This window comes from Bombus affinis, chromosome 14 (assembly GCF_024516045.1).
Source record: "Bombus affinis isolate iyBomAffi1 chromosome 14, iyBomAffi1.2, whole genome shotgun sequence".
NCBI lineage: Eukaryota > Metazoa > Arthropoda > Insecta > Hymenoptera > Apidae > Bombus > Bombus affinis.
In genome coordinates, this window is record NC_066357.1 from 2,657,550 (window position 1) to 2,683,871 (window position 26,322).

Below are 26,322 nucleotides of genomic sequence, written 5' to 3' on the forward strand. Positions count from 1 at the left end.
TGAACTAACAATGTAAGAGTTCGATATGAATTTTAGTTCGTGGTTCAACGTCGAATAAACAGGGTATGGCCCCTTTAAACCGAGTTATTGTAGCCGATAAACGTTCAATTACGTTCTTGCCACTCGCTTTCTTCGACATTTCAATTCACTTTTATCCCCTTGTGGAATGCTAACAAAGGATGCTTACTGCGACGTCTCAGCTATTCGCTTTCGCACAACGGAACGTTTTAACGTCCAATTCGACAAACACGTTTTAATCGTACGAGAAATCTTTATCGAAAAGTACCCACCGGCTACGCGATATACAACGAGGAAAATGAATTTCTCGTTAATCGAACGAATAGAGGAGCACTCTGGAAAATATAGACAATGTGGTGGATGGAGTAAATTGTATAACTTGGAAATTGTAGTTCTATTATTGGTGTTAGTTAAGTTTGAATTGATAATTATATTTTAATTGGTTTCAACATCGATTATGTTTAAATCGATAAGGATGGAACATTGGTCATATACTTGTGCAATGAAATTGTAAATTGACAAAAAATTAACAGTCTGTCACTGTAATTTCCACGAAGCTCGTCGCACGTATCGTGAATCAAAGACTACACCCGTGCTATTTCTCAATTATCATGATATCAATCATCAATTATAATCATGAAATTTTTGAAAAGTTTCGAAACATTGTCAACGCATAATTCCGCGTTTGACTCGTCGCGTGTCCAATTGTTCGAAGGAGAAAAGTCATTTGTCATTGTAGCGATCGATGATTTCCATCGACTGGCGTATATTTTATTTATCTCTCCATTACGAACGCTGGGAACGATGACGAGAGAAATTGTTGAAAACGTTCAATGGCGACAAGAGAAAAAAATAAGGGAAACGCGTGCAAAAGCGCGGTTGCGAGGGTCGTGTCAGCTTGGACAGCCCTTTAAATCGAATTTAACGATCAAATTGCTCTTTACTCCCGCTCACAACTGGCTGATATTGTTAATTACTTGTTTGTCACGATGTCCGTCGCTAAACAGACGCGTCGGTAAATTGCATGTGACATCTACGTAATTCTAAACGTACATAACGTGAGAGGAACTGCGAAAAAATAGAAAGCAAACTTTGTCGCGATCGCGATCGACGATGGCGCCAATGTATGTGAAGATCTCGAATAGAATAGCGTATAACTTCTGAGTGTTGGTGCAACGTTATATTTAATAATCGTTTAATAGAAGCGTTTGATAATAGGAATTATAATTTATTAAATCATTTTAGAAAGATATCGAAAAAGATATTCTAGAAAATAAATTGTCTCGTTAATATTCTTTGAAAGGAAAGAAGTTATTTATTTTATTTAATAATCAATTTTCGTAGGAAACGAAACGAATTATTAATCCAACTAAATAAAGGCTGTGAAACTTTTTTCATTTGAAATTCGTATATAGCGCGATGACGAAATTTAATTTTCAAATTTTTGTAGCTGTATAAAAGTACCACCCAATACTACAACATTTAATATACTTAAATCCAATTAATTAATATGTGACTATTGTAGTAAATACAATGGTGAGGCTATACTTTTTTAGGCCATTCACAATTACCGCTTTCATAAGAATTAATCTGGTAAAATACAATCCCGCATAGAACATCGAGCACCTGCCCACGACCGCCATTTTGAATTTCCCGACTATTCAACCAGCAATACGTTGAACATGTTACACAACCCATCGAGCGCCTCGATATTCGCGAATTTCATCGCTTCACTGGCAGCCAGAAGACATTAAAGCCAGACGCGATGTATCACGTTATCCACGGGGGTAATAGATGCAACCTCGTGCAGCAATAACAACGACAGCTTCGCGAAATTAGGGTTCGCTATAGATTGAGTTAACTCATCCTCAAAGTCACTGCAAGAAATACCTACCACAGCAGAAAAGATTCTAGCGATAAAGGTCGTGGATCTGGTTTTTAACCCTCCGTTCCGCGATCTTATTTTTACAGACACCATATGCATAGTAGACCGTTTGAATCTATGCGATATTTTTTAGGTTTTTGCGTTCTTAAAAGACCTCCGTAATTCTTAGATACTCTTCTAAGTATTTAGAATATCGTCCAATAGTTGTTATCACTACGTGTTACTTTAATCCTTTTGAGCAAAGCAGAATTAGAACCAAAATATAGAAAAAATGAAAAATTCAAATTATCGATGGCAAACGATCCGGTGTGAGGATAAACACTTATTCCTTGGAATGTTCATCTTGAAGAGAGACATCAGGGGGAGAGATAGGTAAATTTCAACATTTCATCCTCGACGAGAAACAGCGACACTTTTTTTTCTGTTGAAACGTCCTCGGACGGACTGACTGAATTTTTAAAAGCACCCTTAGCCGACCGGATTTCCAGCTGGTCGCATCCCCAGTCCCAACTACCCCCATCTTGGTCGTCGATCAATCGATGAACGATTCAGTGATTCGATATTCGTTACACGAGGAAAATTCGATGAAAATTCCAGAAGCGGTGGTCCGTTCAATTTTCCTGGAACCTGCCGTTCTTTATGCGTTTTGCTACCCTTTTCACTCTTGAATTTCTGTGTTGAATTAGTTGCGCCCTTTTTATCGACCCACTCCTGTCACTACGACGCGACTTGCGGTTTCGATACCTCTCAAAGATTTTCCAGAATATCAGAGAGCAATTTTTAATCCTCAATTAATACCGTTAGCTTACGAAGATTTGGATCAAATACTACAATTTAGTTTTAGAATATTATTTTATTTTAACTTGTATTTCATGCGATGAACATTATCTCTTGATACTATTTTTGATATGATTAAAATTAAATATGCCTTTATACGTATAATATATTGCATCTATTCAAGTCAGAAGAATGCTTAAATAACACAAGAAAAGATTAAAAATTAAAAGTTTGTAACGGAAGCCATTAAACATCGACACAGGTCGGAAACATTTATATCCCATACGCCTTGCTCGTTCTGTGTATATCAATCTGTTTCATATAACAAGCTCAACTTATTGATTGTACCAACAGCCTCGCCCCCTCTTGTTCCCGTTAATTCGTCGTCATAAATGCGCCGTGATTTCTATCGAACAAGGTTAATAATATTACCGACACGTAAGATAAAACGTGCGACAACCGTGGACAAATTGTTCGATCTAAACCCCTATCAGACCTTACTATGTCTCGAGTCTGTCTCTAAATTTAAATCTAAATACAGTTATACAACGTTAAACCTAACCACAATCGTATGACAATTATATAATTGTATACATAACTTACCAATTTAAATTCGGTTACATAATGTAACTTTCACTTCTATAAATATCTTAATACTTAACTTGATTCAAGATAAATTACCTTATCAAAGATCAAAGTCATACCTTTCAATAATTTCTAAAAATCCCTCACAATTCTGCCACTGTTTCTTTTCTACAGTTCGCGAAAGGTCCATCTCGATTCTAATTAGAAATCTAATAACCTACTTAGCTAAATGTAATTATACAATACTATTTCTACGTTTATAAACATCGTCCGGCATTTCATTCGATTTCCAACAAACCACTTTCTCAGAGATCAAAGTAACCCCTTAATTTCACTTTAAAATATTTCGAAATTTCACCACCATTTTCCCTCCGTTCTCCTCGAGAAATCATTCTCTTTCCCAAAGTACTAGCCACAACTACACCCCCTTGTGTAAGAGAGACGAAAACCGTAGCACGCCGTAAAAATCCGAAAGGAAAGCAGATTTTAAGCTCCGAAGCGGCGAAATTAAGAAAAAGGTTCACTGATCTATTGGTGGGACGAGCGACGAAAGAAGACCGAGACGAATTACGCCAGCCTCGATGGAGTATCCTCGAGGGTGGCGCCAGCTCTTTAGATATTAAGAAGAGACCACGAGACCGGGGGCGAATGCGACCCGTTGGCCGGCCCTTCAAACGGTCGATCCGAGTGGAATTTATGCGCGACCGCCCGACGAGATTGCGCTCCTGCTCCCTGTCTCTCTTCGCCCGCCTCCGATACTCGTATTCCTTTGGCCTCTCGACGAACCCATTATGCGGGCCATGTACCGGCTTGTATGATTATTGTATTTCTGTCGGGCGCTCGTGCCCGGGATATCTCCGCTCTGGTTGTCTCTATCTCGTCCTACCAGCCACGCTGTTTCTCTGTTCGCAGTGTCAGTGAAGGTGTGAGTTCCGAGGCAGTGGATTTAGGAAATCGCACGGTTCTTCTTCGTTCAAATGCAGCCTGAGAATGTTTAGGGTTTCAGGGTGGCTGATGATTTTCTGTAAGAATGAACGTAGATACGGAGATGATGAGAAGGGAGTGTGGCATAGAGCCGAGAGCAGAGGGAACGATGGATGGATGCTTTGTATGTGAGACTGGAACTAACGTTTTTGGATAGGTGTAATGTGCGCAGAATGGAAGATTTGGAATGGTTTCAGAAGGTTTGGTTCAATTATTGAGAGATGAAGATGTGAATAATTTGTATATCGTAGAAAGTGGTTTTGATCGGAGATTTTCGACTGTTTGATAGAACGCTACGGAGGGTTCTAGTAAGTCTCGTTAGACTGTGATAATTTGTATCATCGAATATATAGTACGTACGATGTTTCGATATCCTGCCCCAGGCCTAGAATTAAGGCAACAACGAATTATTGTTGATATATCTTGTGAAACGAAGTAAATATTTGAGCCTGTGTTTCGGTAGATTCTTGCCAATTTTCGACACCCAAGTACACGTTACTTAGCCTCAAATTAGATAGAAGTTAGGGGTAAGTTAAAGGTAGGCGATGTCTGCGATGGCTCCACGGTTTCATTTAAGTTAGGTCGAGGTTCGATCTGCTTCCGGTTCCCGGTTACGTACGAATTATTTCGTAAATGGTTAAGCTTGGATTGCATGGAAACTAAGTTTAACTTGAATGGGCGTTAGGCCGTCAATCGCATATTCAATACGAATTAGAGAAATTCCGAGGCCTGGAACAAACTGCTTAACCGAATCCTTGACGATTCAATGGTTAGTCGATACACGATGATATCATCTCGATTTGCAATTATATATACTCTTTGGTCATTGAAGAAGAACCAGATACTGCAAAATTTTCTCTTTTCTAATTGCGATGCTAAATGGCGAATCATTTTTTGCTATCGAAATTATTGTTATTAAACGAAAAACGAGGATGGGAAGATTGATGAAAATTTTCAGTGGTCGTAATTCAATGACCAGAGGTTATATAATAAACTATTCATGGAACGCCTATGTTTTCACCATTATTGTTAACTAGACAGGCGAATGCATATTTGTACGACTCTACGTTTTAATGGATTGTGTTGTTGAGGTCTAGTGGAATTTTCTACCGTGTGGCATTTCAATTATCACCTCGATCGAGCTCCTTTTGTGTGTTCGCTCTGTAGTTAATGGTATCACATCGTACAACACGTATCTACGTACTTTTCAAGTGGCAATGCTCACTCGTCCATGGAATTAAGCTTATTTTACAATGTTTTGATTTTTCGAGTTTTACCAATTCCTCGCGTATCGAATTAAAAATTAGAATTGAAAAATTTTCAAAACGAACTCGTTCGAACTCAAGGATTGCAAATTAATATTGTTTATTTCATATTATATTACATACTGTATGTTTTACATTGGTATGCTGTTTTTGTAAATAATTGTATTGTTACGAAAACTTATGAATAATAATAATTTGTAATTGTAAGAAAGAAAGTTTAATCTCCATTTAAGACGATTATCAGAAGTTTTGTTTAACAAGTCAATTTCCTGGATAATTTATTTAATATCAGAGTTCGAGTTTGGAAATTCTGATGGTATCTTCCGTCAGCCTTCTCATGAAAGTTTCTCTCATTCTTTTCTCTTTTTTTTCGCTTCAAGACAACGCGCAACGGCAGTGGTTGCGATGTAACATTTTTAAGAACAACCGCCTTATCGCTGCCACGATGCATCATAAGCGTTATCAGGGCTCTACGGCGAGAAAGACTCGTTGTTGCAACGACGCGACCCTGGTAACTGTCTCCGGTGAATTAAATCGCGATGTCTATCTGCAATTGCAACAGCTACGTCGAAGCTTTGAATAAAAAAAAAACACACACACAAAAAGAAATTTTCTAGTAATCAAAATGTACAGTTTAATAAAACGCAACACGTTGAAATAAGCTAAAATAAGATTGAAGCAGAAAATTGAGCAATTTTCGAGTTTCATCGAATTCTTGTGTTTCGAATTAAGTAGTTAGAACTGGAAAGTTTTCCAAGTGAGTTCGTGCGAATTTAAGGATTGCAGAGTGGTTGGCAACAAGTAGAAAGCTTTCAGCTCGAAATCTTCCGAATTCGGCGCTTTTGAATCGAATGACGACAAACTGAAAGCTTCCGGATGCGATTCGTTTGTATTTGATGTTTCCGACGCGAGTTCTAACTTCGTTGGAAAGTTTCGAGTTTCGATTTTCTCCTTCCTATTTTTTCAAATTGAACTCTATTAAACGCAACAGTTTTTTGTCAATCGTTAACAAATGTGCAGCTTTAGAATCGATTTTTTTCTGGAACTCAATTAATTAATTAATTAATTTGAATTAAACTGTGCTCTAATTTTAATACTAAAATAATTTTATTAACTACTAGAATATTGAAAATGATCAATTCGTAATTTTCCATAGAAACTTTACAGATTTACAACAATGCACTTTTGATGCATTTTCCATATAATTTCCATTTAAATCCGGCACAAGTTTCATACTTTAATCATTGGTAATTCTAATGTTAGTAACATGGTTTAAAGACTATCAAAGACCGTAATTTTAATCCTTACACTGATGAACGTACTCAAAGCTACAGAAGACAAATCTTCTCTCCTCGCTGTTGATCACAGGATGCATGACCGATGAGAGATTTAATTTTCCATTCGATGATATCGAATCCAACTCGTTCCGAGTTACATTTATAAACGCCTCGATAAATTTTTAATCGCGTAACAGTATCCTCTTTCCTAGATCTTATAAAACAATTAAAGTCAGTTACCTTGAATTTTCTAAGACGTACAGTTAATAATTCTTCACAGCTCCTAATCACTATCTATTAACCACACTTACCTTTCGAATCCACATTACAGACTACCCTTCTTTCATCAAGAACCTCAATTTCTCAATAACAGATCTCGAATTACAAACCAAATAACATTAATCAGAGACTTAACCAAGCCCCCGACCCAGTACCACAGCTATCAAGAAGCTTTTCCCCGAAGCAGGTTCTTATCGTCAATTATCAAGTCTCAAAAGCCCAACATCGTCTGCACCCCATAATTACTTTACTCCAGGTACCACCTACCAATCGTGTAATTACTCGAACCATTATCCTCTTTCCTTCCGTACCAACACCTTGATATCTTCCTTCTGAATTCAAACCCGTTGGTTTGAATCCAACGAACCAACACCCTAAAATTGAAATATCCACTACTTCTCCTTCTATTTTCACAAATTCTATATATAGATATATATTGCACAGAATTGTCAAAACGAATACCAAGCGTACGGAAAAAACTTAAAACATTCGCAAAGGTGTCTGAATCCCAACTGAATTACCCAGCACGTACCGAGTGGGAAAAACGGTCAGGGTCAATTTAGGGTTGGCTGACTGCTTCGGATTAGGTCGCATAGACAGGTTCCGCGTTATACAGACGAAACCTCGCGAGGGTCTGAGCTATCTCTAACTCTTCAGAGAAGCTAATCGAAGAAGTCTTGAACCAATGGTATACAATGTTAGCGTAAAAATGCATATAGAAAATCAAACACTCAAAGATAGCAAGGAAACTACATCGTAAACCTGGCTTAAAGCCAGCTATTGCTAACGCCTTAACATCCGTAGTTGGAACCAGTGGCCAGTCTCAGTTGAAGGGTTGCAGGCATCGTCATTGTCCCAAGAATGGAAAGCAACCCCTGGCGCGCGCAGGTTCGACCGCAAGCCGCGACAATGACGCGTTCTCTCGTACATTGGCGAGGAGGATGAGGCTTGGGGAGGGGTGCATGTACGCGTGCACTAATGGTACTAGGCACGGCTTGAGGATGACATTAAGCAGCAAGTGCAGCGGAGTGTGCATTGTCATTCCCGTTGAATGTCGTCGTGTGGGCCGCTGAACAGGCCGCGCTCTTCGTCTGCCAACCGGTATCGTCACCGAGATGCTTGCGGATCTCCGCGCCAACCCTCCTCCTTTCTCTCTTCCTTCGCCCTTTCACCCTTCCGTTTCAACCCCTCACACCCCAATGTATTACTATAGGCGGATACATGGCGCACAAAGCGGCCAGCAAGATTTGTTTTGCGACACAAACATGCGACACGGCCGTCCATTAACCGTAATAACGTTTCGATGAATGCACGGTCGCGGCCTCGGACCCGTTATTAGTTATGCATTTGCATAAATGTCCCGGCAATTATTATGTGCACGCGCAATTATGATTCGAGCATTGTTACTGGCTGTGCTATCAGCATGGTGTGTATATGTTGTAGGCGATAATGAGTAGACGAACGAGCTTTTTACGTTTCGAAGCAAATCCTCTGAATTTTATGATTTATTGTTGGCGAGGATAAAAGACACGTTTAATTATACATATAATTCGACTGAAATTGTTAAGTGAAATTTTACGGATAACAAGCTACAAGTTTAAGCCGAATAATAATTCTTATATAACAGGGATATGCGTTTGATAATCGAACGAACGAAGTTTGACAAGTAAATTTTACAAATTACGTATCATCTGATTATATTCCGCTGTAAACATGAAATTTTGATATTACCAATGAGACGCCTGTAACGTCATATCTTGTGAATTCATTAATAGCATTAGTTCATGAATTATTAGGTAATAGGATTTTGGATAGGAATCGGATAGAGATGCAATTTGATGATGTTATTGCTGATTGGGAAAAGTGTCTGAATTTTGTGAAATTCAAATGCTATGGGTTAATATGATGGAATAAAATTATAGATAATTATTAATGCACAATAATAATTTTCGCCGATTGAATCGTAACGAATTGTCAAAGGAAAACTGCAACTATAACGGACAAGATAAGTGAAAACAATGACACGGCCGGGAATGAAAACGAATCGGGAAAAATCAATCGACGATTACCCCTCGAGATAGCAGGCCCGTACTCCGCATCGCTGTTTATTAAACATTCCGATTGCCGTGTATCAACGTTTATTCGCAAATACTCCGTGTGGAAATTGAATCATCGGAAGCGGCTCGGCGGTCGAGCGACGGAAAACCGTCGGCTAAAAGCATTCTTGCTCGATTTTGATGGGTTCCAGCTCCGGCAACGTTCGATGGTATCGTAACGAAGCTTCGATCGGCCGAGTTGAGTCGTTGTTTTCTTGCATCGTACTATTGAAACTTTCGTTAATTGCGCTGCAAATGTGTAACTTTGCAGTTGCAATTCTTTTCCGCTTCCCTGCCTGTTTCGTTTCTCTTTTTTTTTCTGTTTGATACTTTTTAATCTCACGTCGATGCCGACGCTTCCGGCCCCTCTATCCTTTACAACGCGTGATACAGACGCGTCTCGAGCGAGAAACACGCGGATAGGGGTTGAAAATAATATCGAGGCGCAAGAAAAAATCCCTGGCCGCGATAATTATCGCGGATTCCATCGTCTCTAAAGGGGCTCCGGTTTCTTTGAAATCACCCCAACCGCGAGCGCGTTAATTTCCACTGAATTTTATACCGAATTCTGCGACATTTTATAAAACTCGCGTTCGGAGACAAATAACGGCGGGGATCCGTCTGGCTGGCTGCAGTAACGAGTCTTGATACGTCGTACGATGATCCATTAAAAATTTACTGCGAAGAACGAAGTGAAGCTACGAAGAAAAGGTATGAAACGAGATACAATGTCCACGGACTACGTAAAAAACACAATGATGAATTAATTTGAATTTCAATTAATTTTATTTAAATTAGGCTTGTTCCAATTAATTTGACGATGAACTAACGACTACGAAATTTATGTAGCGTTAATACTCCATTAGTAGAAAACTACCGAGGAGATCGTTGTTGAATCTTTTCCTCGAATATTTCCAACAATCCAGCGAATAATTTCTCGATTAAAAATGTTTCGTGGTTCCCTCCATTGACTCGAATTCCAGGAAACCGTCGATTATTCGTTCCAGGGAGAAGGAAATCTCAGATTATAATCCTCCGTCTGTATTTCGAAAGTGTATTTCGCTTGCGTGCCACCGTGTGGCTAGCATCTTTTATCTCTCCGCCTCTCCTCCTTCTTATCGATTGCAATCCACGGCATTCTTTCTCCGTTTCTTTCGTACTCGTGTTTCTTGTATCTTTGTATGGATACTGGGTGCCTCTGTTCCGTGAAAATCGTCGCCTTTATTTCTCTCACATTTCTCTCGTTGACTCGAAGCTTCCGCGAATTATTTGGCAGAGCGCCATTTTGAATTGAACATTCCCTATGATGCTTTGCCGCGCACGTACTTTTTCTGTGAAAAACGCCTGTTCCTTAAGGTTGCGAGCGACTATAATTATCGATTCTAACGAGACTTGGAATTCGTGGAAAATTGAACTTAAAGCGTTTTAATTTAAATTTCATTTTAATTATGCCAAACGATATTACCAAGTAATGATACTATAACCAAATATTTCAAAATAATCTGCATTTGAATAATATTTCTTGAAATATAATATTCATTTGTGATCAATTATAGAGACAATACGAACAACAGGGTTAAATTACTCTTATTCGATTTATTTGTATGATTATTCGGCGAATAATCTGAAATTTGAACGTAAAGAAGGATAGAGAAATAAATGGAAATAGGTTTAATATCGTTGGTATATCGCCACTATGTTGGACACAAAGAAGCACGGTCACTCTCCTTTTTGCAGCTGTCATTTACGAGCAAAATCCCGACTAACGATAACGCGAGCTACCCGTATAGCTGGAGACTGGGAGGTAATACGCTTGTCTATGACAGAGAAGGATCCTGAATTTGAATCTCTCCAGAGCAGCTTTGTCTCCACTCGCCTGTGTACATTGTACATTGTAGCATAGCTATCAAGCCTCACCAAGTACTTAGAAATACCGAGCCTCTCGATTTTTCAAAACGAAACTAATTTTTCCGGCGGAAAGATTAATTTACAGTTTAATTATCGTTCGATACTATCGTATTTCAAAAAAAGTGAAAAATTTGTAAAACAGAAACTGTTGAGCTCTTTTAAAGAAGACAAATAGATTAAACCAAAGAGGATTTTTAAATACGTTATAGAGAGATAAACGTAATAAAAATTCAATAAAAATTTATTACGAAAAAATTGATTATACGATCCGTGAAACTAAAATTACAAAATGTTCTACGTAATATTTAGATTTAAATGATCAAACAGGATTTTTAAGTAAATTAAATGGAATAAATAAAATTTTGTCCGCGCGTAATAAAAATTCGATGTATAAACTCGATGAGAAATTCATTACAAAAATTTCATTAAACAGCTTTTCTCGCCTATAAAATTAGATTTATCGCGTTTGAAAAATCAATTAAATGACACATAAACACAGTTTTCTAGAAACATTAAATAAACATTAAATAAACGATATAAAGATTCCACGTATTCCTTAAACAATTCTTCTCTACTGATAAAAATAGTACCGTTAAACGGACATTGTTACGTTAATATTATAAAGTCAACAATATTATCGCTAAAGGTTCGTTCTAAAAAATTGACCAAATCGAATCATCTTTTGACTCTATCGTCGCAAGTGTCTTTCGTGCAACACAAGTTTCAAACAACAAATGGAGATATACGATACGAACGGTTTCGTATCCCACGAAATATTTCATCCGCGTGACGTCAACAAACCGCAGGTAGCAGAATTGCTCGCATTCATCGCAGACAAGGGGTACCCCTCGCCCGAAGTAACCTCGAATACGAAACATTTAGTCGATCGCGACGCGTTCTAAGTGACGGACAAGCGTTATTCTGTTCCATCGATACTGGCGTCGATTGAGAACATTGCAGTTAAACGACGTTAAACAACAACTGGGACACCGTATCTGCCACGGCTTGTTACCACTACAATCTATTTTCAACGTGTGTTTACGTGGGAATAAAAGTGACGCGGAATAACCATATCCAAACGTGGATATTAAGGCAGATATTAAACGAGAAGTGAAGATTGCCAAGTAAGCGAATTAATATTAGTTAAACATTAAACGATATCAGTACGGTGTTAAATGCGATTTCGTGTTTTACGATGCGTAATAATTGTATTGTCACGATAGGTGAATAATTGGGTATATAAAGTTTAGAAAGTAGTGGAGAATGTAAATTATACGCTAATGCCAAAAACTTTGGAGTCACTGAAGTTTCATGAACTCAGCTGTACGTACATTGAATCTGAACCTGATTTTGTTATTATTTCGGAATTAGTATTACCAGACTGCGGATATTTATGCAAATTCATATTTTTGCGAAGGAAACTAACAGAGGAATAGAACCGATACAAGAATTTGTTTTGCCTATTAAATATCATAACAAGTGGTAAACTTTGCATATTTTACATACTTCTGCATATTACGCGTATTCTATGCATTTTTGTATTTTTATGTTTCCCGTGAATGCGTAAAAATCTGCAGTCTGAATATTACAGATACCAGCATTAATTCTCTTTATTTCAATGGATTATTGATGAATAAATTCCTTGAGATAAAAGAATTCTGGACTGAATATTTGTCGTATAAGAAATATATCATGAACATTTTAACGGCAAGGCAGGTCATTAAAATTAACATGTTACGTGAATCAGTTACATTGCAATATGTAGATGAGATATATAAATGTATCAAATATCTCAATATTGGAATTTCCATAACACTAACAATACGAATAATAATCAAAGGTTCTTTAATATATTATTAAATTTCCATATCGGTAGCTCGATTAATTTAAAAGACAGGATTTCAATAAGATTATTATTCACGGTAAAAGCATCTCGTCGATAAGATGCTAATTCTGACCAGCACATTATTATAATTGAATTCTCTTTAGAATACAATCTTTGTTTCTTTAGTATACCTCGTGAATCGTAAAATATTATTCAAGAAAATAAAGTAGAGTTTACAGATCGAGGAGACGCGACTAAAATCCGAAGTCTCGACTCAAGGCAGAAATATTTCACAGACAAATAGAAAGAAACTTTTATTGCCTCAAGATAATTCCCAGATACTCCCAGACGCTATAAAATAAATTATCCATGTACCAAGCTTAACTTAAATTTAATACAAGTTTAATCCAACTATGATTTTGCCTTTGAAAAGTTAAACTGGTCATTAGACCGTAGCAAAAATTGATTACTCGATAATTGTTATCTATAAGTCTTAAACTGAAAATTTCCTCTTCTATATGTAACGCTAATTTCTTTGTTTTATTAATTCGTTCAGTGAATCTTGTTACAAATCGATCATTTCGCGTGTTACGATCGAATAGCTACTTAGATTTTGAAATCTTACGTTATACTCTTATTGTTGGCCAGTTCCCATTAAAATATTCATTAGCTATAAATTAATAGCTTACATAATATATTCGCGAATTTAGCGAAAACTACCCCTTTGATGAAACGTGATAATAGTATCCAAAATCACGATACATAACATAGTACCCACATCCTTGGCAGCAAGTAATCATGACGAAGCAAAATTCGAGTATACCTCGCATCTACGAAACTCCTTCGTTTGTCGATCAAACGATCTGCTGACAAAAACATCGCGGCGCGACGAAACGAAACGATACAAGTTGAGCTTGCGACTCCCTCGTCGCGTCATTGAAAGCTTGTAAAGCTAGGGTAAACGTTCGACGCCGGATGTTATTCAATTTCGTATTCATTACGCGGGAAACAAGGACGGTGTCTCTCGCGATCGCTTCGGGCGTTGCTGGTTCGTTAAAGCGTTCTCGCTGGCTGGCTCGTGTTTCTCCGCGTTTGCGCGCTCCTATTCTCGCGTGTATTCGTTCGACCACACCGTGGATACATACCTAAATCTCGTATAGAGGGTGTCTCGTGTAACTGGACCAAGCTATATCTGTAAATGCTCAGAAATCGTTTTCTACAGTGACACAATATGATTTGTATTTTGTACAATTTATATGTAAAATAATATATGTATTTCCAGATGTCTTTCGAACTCTATCGACATCTATAATCGTGATAGTCGAGTTTTGTAACAGTACTAATGAAACTTTAAAATATTTTGTAACACCTAATTGCAGTAAGACTCTGTTTATACGAATTGTTTATATAACCAGGTCATTTGCATAATAGGTATCCACCTATTTCTCTCCATCCGTAATTCTTTTCGCTCGATTAATAGAAGTCCATGCTCGTATAAGAAAATTCCTCGAAGCATCTACCCTTGAACACATAACAATGTTGCAAACTTGTATCCACTGCGAAGTATGAGAGTGTGTCACGTAACGCATGCCCCTACTGTTTACATCTTATTGTTATACGTTCACATAAATGGGTTGATGCCCGACAATAGTTCAGGTAAAAGAGTTCGGTTAAAGCCGAATTTACATTGTTTCATTTTGGACAAACATGACGCATGAACAGCTACTTTCATTCTCGTTTCATCCGCGTCCATCCAGCGAGTTCCTGCAACGCGATACAGCGGAAATTCGGCTTTAAGTTCAGTTAATCAGACACTTCGTTCATACAAGCGGATGTATTTTCATGAACCTACCATTCATATGCGGTTACTTTTCCCAGTTGTCGTATATAGTGTTGATCATGTTGCATGAAACACCTTGTATACGTTGATGGAGTATGATTTCGTGATGAAAAGCATGGACACGAAGACAACGACGGAAGAGAACGGAGAAACGCAGGCGAATCGCGGCGGTTCAAACAAACGCGAATCGCGCGAACGATGCACGTGCTAATATTGATGTTTGCGTGTGCAAACACAAGCCCGCTGACGTTACTCGAGGCGGGGCGGATGCATTCTCAAACATGTTCGAACACGGGGACACGTATGAGGGTGGACAAGTTGAATATGAGTTGGAATAGTTTGAGTAATAGTTTGCGGGGCTTGAGTTCGGGCATAGAGGGGAATTTTGAAGGAAGGTAACCTTTCGTGAATGCGGACGGTTCGAAAAACCCCGCGAGCGTAAATGAAGTATCCAGAAGGAAGATAGTTGCTATTGAAAAATGTGGAGGAAGATTTTGTTAGCTGATCAGCAATATTTCTTGTAATTTGTTGAAATGATTTCGTACAGTAGCGTACGATATGTTCATTTGAATTTTTCAACTTTTACTGCTACATATATGTGTGCTTACAATTTTTCTTTAATTCAAGCATGATTATGAATAATCTTTTAATCGTACATATTGCCGGAAATACGTATAACAGAAACAAAACGTCGTTTTTCTCTTTTAGCGGAGATTTATTTAGAAGCATAACAGCGTAAAAAATGTAAAACATGGTAGAAGTTATTGTTGGAGGGGGGGGGGGGGGAATGGCGTTGAATTAAAGATATATTTCATCAGCTAGCATTTCAATTACTACGTCGAAATCAAGTCAACGTGCTCAAAATACGCAATGTCTGGGCAAACAACGCTCCATTGAAAACGCGCGCACGTATATACAGAAACCCCATTCACCTTCACGAGCATGGTGCGAGATCGCGTACACGTATATTCAGTGTACTCTCACACAGATAACGATCAATCTTCTTAAGAACTCGCGTGAAACACGTGACACAATATTCGATACAGAGGTATACGTTTAACATAGAACATTGTTGAAGAAATAACGCGAAATGTAACAAACACCGTGATAATGATAGCACCGATGCAGGTAGTCTTCATTCAGACTCAGAAACTGGCTGAATGTCGCAGGATATATGGAAAGTATCGTTGAACGGCGAATATTTCGTAAACATTTTCTTGGACTTAATTCTATATTGTCTAAAAAAATAAAAAATACTTTCTATTGCCTAAACAAATTTGGACTAATTCAAGGATTACAAATTCACAGGTTTCGTTTCTTTTATATAGGTTTAAAAAGCTTCTATTATAGGTTAATAATTGATTTTGGTTGAAACGTGTATTATGAATTAATAGTTTGTATCCGAAAATTTATGTTCGCTAAATATTTGTGGAAATTATATTTTATGAATGAAGATTATTGTATGTTTCACATGCATATGGAAACATATATATATATATTCTTTATATATTTCCATATATACTATTTATATTTCATTTTTATTGTACCTTTCGATATGCATTCTATTTTCCATTATTCATTTTATCTTTTAATATATTTCTATTCTACACATTTTTAAGCTCTCACAGTAACGACGACATAAAATGAACGACACGGCGTTCCAATAAATTCCACGTTAAAAATATCTTAAAAGGTGTGTGTGTGTGTGTGTGTGTGTGTATTCCACCATTCCTAGTCCTTGAAAGGATTAACAATAGCAAGCCCCGCCAAAATCTCTTTGGAAGTATAAAACAAACAGGTTTCGTCTCTCAATTCGTCTAATTTCAAAAGAATATCACGTATCGCGGCAGAACGTCGACAGGAAGCGATCGATCGGTATAGAGAGTTGCAGGTTCGGGAGGTGGTTGGCCATAGTTTCGCTTGGGCGACGCGCGATCCGCATTACGGTCGAGGTAAGGATAAAGCAATTAGCGCTTAACTGCAACTTTTCGCCCTTATTTCGCCGGAGGGCTGCGCAACGTGAGAATTACGAAACATGCGTCGAATATTTCGCAACGTGTTAAGCCGGAGGACTCGAGAGAATTTTATCCCGTGGCCGCTCCTCGAGTCGAGCAAAAAGAGAGAGGAGCCTCACGTTTATTGGGTTACTTTAACGAGAATCAACGCGTTTCATCTGGATGAAGAGCGGATGCTGGGGAAAAAGCGAAAAGTAATTAGGTGTATCTCATTTTTTTTTCTGTCCACGCTAATAGGACAGGTGATTTAGGGTGCATTTTTTTCGGCAGAGTAAGTTACGTTTTCGTTCGACATTGCGACTTTCTGGAATATCGTTATGCAGGGTAGAGAAAAAAAGGAAAAAAAAAGGAGGAGGTAATAGGGGAATTTCGTTCACGAGCGGTGGAAAGAATGTGTTCGTTGGATTGCCTTCACCAGGAAATTACTCGTGTTTTAAATGAAATGGAAGGAGGGCCTGAATTTTACTCTCTGCAGACTTAAAAGTATAACGTCAAGTTACGTTATCCTAACGACAAGCGTTCTAACAGAAAGTACCTTTTACTTTGTACGATATTATATTTAAAGTCGTCGTTGGTTACATATTTCGAGGCCAATACATTTTCTAAATTATCTCCACAAAAATATAATTGAAATGTTCGCACTTCCTAGGAATTCACAAACTTAGATGTTCATTGTCTGCACGTAGGATACTGTGAATGAATTCTTCGAAGCGCCACAGCGTAGACCATCGTCCGCTCTTTTCCCACCCCTCCGCTTATTCCACCCTCATCCCCAATCGGTTCACTCTATTTCAAGCCCGACGTATCGAGAAAATAGCGAAATTGCCGTCATAAATGGGCACGGAGGCAATCAGCCGATATACACTGATTCTCTGTAACGCGATATGCAATCTCGAACACTAGATATTGTTATCTATCGATTCGATGATCGCGTTCCGTTGTTCTCTGTACTGTACACCCCTCCCTGTCCCAATTCAGTCTGCTATCGAATCGTTTATATATTTTCTATCCAGCCGTCCACGCTTTTTATCCACCAATAGCCGTTAATATTTCGATCGAAAAGAGTTTAAGCACACTGCCCGGCTTTAATGGGTCGCATAACCGTAGCGCGCCGTGTAAAGAGTTGAAGTAATATCGACGATGGAATGAATTTAATTCCCGTTTCATCGGCGGCTGATCGATTTTTGCGATTTCATCTTGCTTCATTATCAGAGCGATGTTTCCTTTTATAGTCTTTCTGATTTACTTCGACAATTATTTGAAAAATCAACTAGCTTTCGTCGTCAATTTTATCGGTTCGTCATTTATGCACAATGACACTAATGATCGAGGATCTCGTAACGAAAAAGAATATTGTAAAATTTTTCCGTCTTTTCGATAAAACACATCGTGTAGTAGTCAGTACGAACTGATCTAAATGACGAAAACTAACCCGATCATGTATCGTGAAAATTTCCTGGGACCAACTTTATTAACTCGATTATTTTATTTTTAGTTTAATTTGTCTTATGATATGATATTTTGTTTAAAATAGTTGAAATCTATTCAACAAAGATGAAAAATACAAAGATAGTTTTTACCATTCGACAAGTAACAGATAAAAGTAAATAAGAATCGATTTTTTATGAACTCTTTAATTTGTCTAGAATTTTTTCTTCTATTGTAGCATCTGAAAATTTTATTTACTATTTCTGTGTGTTGCTGTGGAATTAACGATCGAAGGAATAGCATGCTTCTGTTTGCACAGCCATGCCGTGCAATATGCAACGAGCTTAAAGGAAATCCCGTATGCATTACACAGATTTGCTTGATTAAATATCCGTCGGTTAACAAGCCGATGGCGCGGTTGTAAATCATGCAACCGCCCGCAGATTCATTCGATTAATTGCTTAGCCCCCTTAATTATTTAAATTCGTGTCGATTAATAGAACAACGTAATTACGTCCAGTGGAAAAAATCGTATCTTTTACACCACAATCTACCAATACTATAATAATTTCAAGTGATTTCCATAGAAATTCATATTTTCTTCAAAATCATCCTTTCTTTATAAAATTCGTATCTCCTAAAAAATTCAAACAGAATTCAGATTTTTCAGAAAAGGTAATTCTTTTTTGAAAAATTTGTATCTCTTAAACATATACATCCCTTTCTTCACAAATTTATACGTTTCAAAGGAACAATTCCTGTTTAGGAAATTCAATTTTTCCTAGAATATCAGCCCTTCTTCGAGAAATTTATATTTTTCGAGAAACTACTTCTTTTTTAAAAAGGTTCGTATTTTCCCTCGAGCAATCCCTCGCCCGAAAGCCAACAAATACTGCAAACAGTACGAACGCTTAAATCTTCCAAAAACGTCGAATCAGATTTCTTGCAATAATGACGCAAAGTATCACGCAAGAACGACTCGAACCCTCTGTTATCTCTCAGCCACTTTATCGTAACAAAACCATCAGTGACGCGTGAGAATAGCAAAATATTCGTTGGCCTGGACAAATAAGCGAGCCTCTGGCGCTATGGAAGCACGTCTATTTTTCTTACAGCCTCGGGTAGTCTTTCCTCGAGCCTAGTCACCCCATTCTACTCATAGCGTGTGTTATTCAACGTACTCGCGTCCCAGGCGACGCATAAACGCTGCAGGAAGGGACGGAAGTCTCGGTGGGACTGGCACGAGTTCGAGAAAGTCGATGCAGACACCCGAGAGACACGAAAATTGCACGACCACTGACCCGTGCCACGAATCCTCGTAATTCGACGAAAGATTCCCCTTTGCTACCTATACACGCGCACACATAGCTACACGTGTAGCTATACAAAGACGATTCAATTGTTTCATGAACGAACAACTGAGCAAGACCCCACGAAATTGGAGGTTCTTTGGGTTTAGGTTGCCAAACAGCTTCTATTCTATATGAATCGTACGCGTATTCACTTCTGACCGAGGGAAAATCAGAGAGATTGAAATCGGGTGGATATTTAATGCGAAAGGAAACACCGTTTTAGAGAGGATTTTCAATGGAGAAATTAGATCTGTCGGTTAGTCCAGCGTGAGATGGGTTCTCTATAGAAGACAATGGATTTTAAGTAGACTCTTCCGTTTGCCACGCGACGATTTAAAAATAATTCGTGAAATTTGATGAAAAAGTCGGTCGGAGAAGCTCGGCAGTCTTCAAAGGTCTTTACGAGGCTTCTGGTTCTTTGTCTCTGGTTTAAAGTACGTCTCTATGGAATATAAATGATTTTAATTCGCATAGCCAGCGGAACGTTTCCTCGATAATTGACAAGACTAGGAATTCCTCTTTTATAGAAAGATTGCGAATCTCGTTGAAAGGAAACAGGTTACAGCTCCTTCAGCAAATCTTTCGTCTTATGTAAAGGTCAAAACGAATAGATCGACGAGAAATATCGCTCCAATAATCTCGATTCGAGTCCTAAAAACTTTCCCTCTCGTCACCCTTGCTCGACTCTCGTGTTAGCTGCTTTGTCTCTTTGTTCCAGTTAAGTAGTTCGATAAACCGGCATGGTTCACTGAAATTCCTCGATGCTTTTTTCCCACGACTCGTTTCAACGCCTCATTCCCTTCGTAGTTCGTACTTCCAGGTTATTCTTTGCCATTTGCTTAATTTCTTCGAGTTCCGCCCTCTGTTCGACTCCTTTGTTTCCCTACGATTGCTTCGCGAATGGATCGACCGACGATTTTCATCGCTCTACTTTGATTCGACCGCCTATCGCGCCGCTTTTATCGCAGGCCGTTTAATTAAAATTTATTACATCTATCGCGAACAGCCGCTCACCCCGCGCTCTCCATTAATGCTTCATATCATTTTACGCTCCGCTCTCTGTTTTTAATAATATCGCGATAGCTCTTCAATTACCGTTCAAACGGGAATGTACGCCCAAAGGTTTGAGATGAGAATGTTAGGCACAAAGCGGATACAACTTCGATTAGAAAATGAAGCTTTTGTCACTTGTGCAATCGATATCTCTGTGGCTATTTGATTTTGTTATTTGTTTTTATTATTATCGTGGACTTTTTATCCTTTTTCTAACGAGCCTGGTGCATCTGGAACGATGATAATTTCGATGTAATATTCCTTAACAATATAATTGAATTTAGAAATTGCTCTTTTACAAATAAAGAAAAAGAAGAGGCAGAAAATATGACTTCTCAGCTGTGATCTTCAAATATATAAAAATTCTCCACTAATACCGAAAATCAAACAACACCAGCACTCCTGTCACCCAAATTATGGAAGTTCCTCCCATACCAAAAGATTTGGCAAAGTCCACCTTACCATTTCTCCCCTGGGCTAGTGTTAATACTCCATTAAATTCTTACCACTCGTAAATGAGTTGGAAACGTGGATTCGAGGCACGTCCAACTTTGCTGATCTCGGACCGGCTTGCGTATCCACTTGGCGTAGGTGATGACAGCGGTCGTAAAGGTGGATGGGAGGCGAGGTCATCGAGGATCTCAAAGAGACGAGAAGTGAAGGAAAAAAAGTACGGGTCCGACGGTGAATTCAGAAAGGCTACCGGCGAAGCTTCGTTAAAATTTCAGCGTGCATCAGTAACCATCCCCCTTGCTACCTCTGCTTCTCTTACACGTAGACGTAGATAACCACGGTACAGGTTGCGACGTCGTGTTTCGTCTATTTTCTCGAGCATTTTCTACTTTTTTCTACGCGAACGAAACGCAGGAGGATAAGGTCTCGCGTCTGGAATAACCGGCGCTCGATTAAAAACCCCCGGAGGCCTTGGGAGCGCTTGCAGTGAAAATTATTCACAGGTTTCTCGAACAGATAGCGCTCGATTCCTGGCACGGTCTATTTAGATATGCGCTGCTTCACGCGATACTCTTGCAATTCAGCGTACCTATACATGTATATAGAAGGCTAATGCAGTAGTCCTTGTCGTCTTTGCACGCCCCGAATTGGGAAATTGGAAAGAGAATGGAAGGGGTGGTTTCGTTTCAAACAGGTTGTTTCATTCGGACTCTGGTCCTCTTCGTCCCTCCTTTTCGATTTCTGCATTTTGTACCAGCAGGGTGATGTTATGTAAATCGTGGCTGTTACTCGTGTCCCGATAACGATAGGTTCCGGGAAATTACATTTCCCGGCGAGACCCGCTATCGATGAATTTCTACCGTGGCTGGATAGATACGGGACTATTCTACTTAGCGGTGAATTCTCCGGTGCAGCGCACCTCGAAACGTTTCCCTGGCGATTTTCTAATGACAACGGGGAAATTTTGGTCAATTTTGTTAATGTACCTACGTCGAATCTTTTATAAAATTTTATTATCAATTCAAAACTAACTCCTCGGATCTCGATAGGAATTTCCTGTAATTTAATAAATCTTTGTCTGTAAACTTTCTAAAGTAAATTCCAACAACGTTTGTCTTGAAATTGCTCCTATTCTAGAGAATAGCGATCCTAAACTCTTAATCAAAATTATACAAAAATAAAATATATATATTAATAATATATTATGTATACGTGTATCTTCTTTCAGTTAACTAAGTGGCTAAAGAAAGGAATTGGCGTAAGAAAAACTCCTGGATATTCAGTCATCGTAGCGTCTAGCTGCCATTATGCCCCTTTCCATCTCCCCTTAACTTTTTTTTTGGTCGTTCATTTCCCGTTTATTTCTCCGGCGGTCGTAAAAGGGGTGGCTGACGGCGGCATGCGAGCCGTTTAAATTCGAGTTATTTCTCATGCGAGAGAGGGTTTCCCGATGCCGAGAGACGACGTTGGAATGACTGTCTCTCCGTATCTTCCTCGCATTGACCGTTTCAACTACTTTCTCGCCCTCTCCGTCGTTTCCTTCCGCTCTTGTCTCTCCTGCACCCACTTACGAGTCGGGAAACAACTGCACGGCCATTTTGTAGATACTCCTCGCGGGGTAATTCGATTCCCAAGCCGTTCCACCTGACGAAATCGCGTATTACGCGTCGGCCGGATTTCCTGTTGGATCCTGGTCCTCTGCGCGGTTCGTTTGCTGCCTTTTACGATTTTCTACCACGATTTCCAACCCTCTACGATCGCTTAACGTTGAAAAAAAGTTTGGTAGAAACGGTTTCTGAAAGTGTCATAGGAAATAGAATACGACTCGTTTTTTTAACAGACCGTAAATTGGAGGGTTATTTCTTTTCTCGGTATTCGTTGAATGGTTGAATAACAGATGTTTTATTTCACACAAATTTTTGATAGGAATTGTTCCTGAATGTGTTAGCGAAATATCGTTATTACAATAAATATTCTTTAACAGACTGTAAACTGAAAAGTTATTTCGATTTCCTTTTTTGGGCAGTTATTTTTCGTGTTCATTGAATGGTCGACTAGCAAATGTTGAATCGGTTAAAAAGAATGAGAGAGGAAGTAAAAAATGGTAGCATCGCGTTTCAACTGGGAATAGTAGCGAGAGAGCTTGACATTCCCTTTTGCACCCCTACTTAAAAAGAAACAATTTCCACCACAAAGGGTAGCTCGTGTAACGTGAACATGGCCCGTGTAACTTCCGGCAGAACCACTTTTTCATATCGTTTCACGGAATAAAGGAAGCGCTTCAAACGAACCCACCTATTTTCTCTTGTACTTTATCCTGTATTATTCATTGTGTTTTTCGTTCTCTCTTTAACTGTACAAATTAGTCAGAACTTCGTTAATCTTTCCTCGATCTTAAGATGATTCTTTCATGCGCAGTATTGTCGAAGATGATTGTCTAGATCGTTTCAAGGAACTTCGACAGGGATAAATATTCTGAGAATATTTACAAATGCTGGTATTAAAAACTCATGTTTTTCTAATTACTGAATGCAGCTAATTTTTATTTTACTGGAGTTTCATTTAACGTGGTTCAAAAAAAAAAGTAATTCCCTTTCTACACAATTTAATTTGATCAAACGTCACGTACACGGCGCCCTTTTACGAATGTACTTTTGAATTTTAAAACGTCACTTTGTACTCGAATTTTTTTATGTTTTTCCAGGAATTTGCATTTTGTTGACTAACTTCTGCTATTTCATGTTCCTATTTTTCATATTTTATTTTCCTATTTTCTATTTTATGGAAAAATTGTACGAAACACATTTCGTTTAGAATAAACTCGTAACATCGAGTTCCGAGAATTTTCGCAATTCAGTGAATTACGTAGAATTATCCTCAATTTTACTTTTAACCCAATTGTCTGCATTTTTTATGTTGTGTTTGAAGTTACTGATCGATTGAGAAAAAATTAAATCTACATTCATTCGAGTATTTGTAGCGGATTTTCACGTTTCAAATTAATTTTTTTATTTTTTCACATGCACTCTATTTTTGACACGTTTTTTGGACGAAGCTACCTACCATCCAAAGAGAGAATCGCGTGCAAGTTTTATATAGAAAATTTTTATGAAGTAGAAAAGCTCATAGAAGGCAGACGATGTAATGTTTAATTTTCTAAAATTTGCTGAAGGTATTTCTTCTTCTAAATATTGTACAAAATGCATCGAGTAACCGTCGACAAGATGATCTGACTGATTTTTTCCGTGTTAAATCATTAATCTTTCTTTAAAAATTTATGCCTATACGTATAACATTAAAAATTGGTGAATTTTCAACTGTAACATATTCCAAATCGCTTAAAGGGATAAAAATTCTTCTATCTTTCATTTTTCATCATACTCTTTTACAGAATAGCGTAATCTCTTCAAAAGTCAGAAAATAACAGCCTCAAGAAGTGCACACTTTCTTGCACCCTCTCCAACTCAAACAGCCAAAGAAACGAAACCGATAGAGAAGGGCGAAGCGCGTCTTACTACCGGAAAGATCGTGCAGTCTTTTCAAGGCACCCTTCTAACGACACCATCTATCATTAAGCGATCATTAAACTTTCATATCTAGTTAGATACACCAGGACACCAGCCTTTCAACCCTGGCAGCCCGTCATAAATTACATCGCCGGAATCCGGCGAGTTCTTCTATTTACGAAGGGTTAATCCTGCGCGTAATCTTCCGAGACATTAGCGTAAGGAGGACTGATAATATTTGCGACGCGCGGCAACTATGCCCGTGATTGCTGAATTTATCGTCGTTTCGCGCGTATTTCACCCCCGTCAAGCGTTAACCCTGTATCGTGTCAGGAAATTAGAGTGTCTTTGCTGCTTTAACGAACCGTCCGAACTACTTTCTCAATGACAAAAAAAGGAAAGCTTATTTTTTTTCTAATTCATTCCCCGGAAACAATTACGGTTTACGTAAAAGATTTTACTCTCAATCTTTCGTTCATCTTTCAAAAATCGAATATTAATGCTCATTATCCAATCTGTTCATCGCATACCACGCAATGTGTAAATTCTGCAATTTTAGTAGAAAATAATTCTTGGAAATTATACGCAATCTACGTTTCATTTTCCAAATGTTCGTCACATATTATCCTGAATTCAAACACGCAATCGAATCAAATGTCCACAAACCGCATCTCCATTCCTTGAAACAATCAACATGCTACCTTCATTTCCAATGCATTTCCACTGTCATTAGTCGAAAACGCGTTTTACCAAAGAAACGAAAGAGAGAAAGACCGGTCGAAACGTAGTGACAAAATTAATTCCGCTCTGGAAATTTATTTCACCGAGCGACTCTGGTGGGCGTCGATAAAGCGATAAAAGTTAGCTCACAAATTCGGTGAAGTCAGGCTGAAATTAATTTCACCGAGGTCTGGCATTGGTCAGCTATTGTATTTACGTGGGTTTCGCGAAGCCTCGTAACATACCTGACCACGCTCAATTCTCGTGAAGTCGAACCACGCATCAAAAGTGGTAGCTTCGAAGATGTGCGCGCACGCGTCACGAAGGAGCTCGAAACACGATCGTAAGTAACTTGTGGAAACGTTTCCTTTAATTCCATAGCAAACGTGTTCTTCTCCATCGTTCGGAAAATATTATTAACCTACCCGTGGTAAGTAGCCCTTTAAACGTGAACCATTAATCACGAAGAAGGAGCATGAAACGGGATCCTTAAAATATCCTTTCCAATCGATTTCCTCGTTCGAACGAAATATAATTCATTAGTCGGTGATGAATTATCGTGGTCTTGCGACTGGACATTGGCAAATTACTTCTTTATTTAGTAATTGAAGCCTGCAGATCTGACGTATGCTATTATTTAAAACGGACGGGACGTTTGTTTATTTCTAATATGGTTTTAGTTATTTTAATGGGAAAATTACAGATGAATCGAGCTCGAATGATTTTATCCCTTCTAATTATCATGGCAATTTTGATATATAGAATTTCATAGCAAGCTTTATATGAAAATCCAATATAAGATGTCATAGCTGTAACAAGAAGATAAAATTTGTACGCGAACCGAACAGCAAACACAATTTTTCAATGAAAGAGCGGTCAGCTACACCGGTGGCGACAGTGGTTAATTTAATCCGCCGCTGTCCAGTTAAGTAAAAGGAACTCCACGACGACGCCCGGGAACCAGAGGCTCCGTTGACCATGACAGAAATAATGAAGTGAGTTTCGCGATATTTGAGCTCATCCACAGTTACCTTACCATGGGTAAATAAGACCGAT

At 38.5% G+C, this 26,322-nt stretch overlaps 1 protein-coding gene across 10 annotated transcripts in view; it reads left to right on the forward strand.

The window, feature by feature from the left end:
• Window positions 1–26,322, forward strand: part of LOC126924248 (peripherin-2-like) — a 350,059-nt gene that overhangs the window by 260,568 nt on the left and 63,169 nt on the right. Inside the window, exon 1 of one of the 10 annotated variants that reach the window (XM_050738530.1) lies at window positions 11,845–12,198. The exons of the other annotated variants lie outside the window; for them this stretch is intronic. The gene's annotated coding sequence lies outside the window, so the exon portion shown is untranslated. Of the gene's footprint in view, window positions 1–11,844; window positions 12,199–26,322 lie in introns of those variants that run through there. 10 annotated transcript variants of the gene reach the window in all.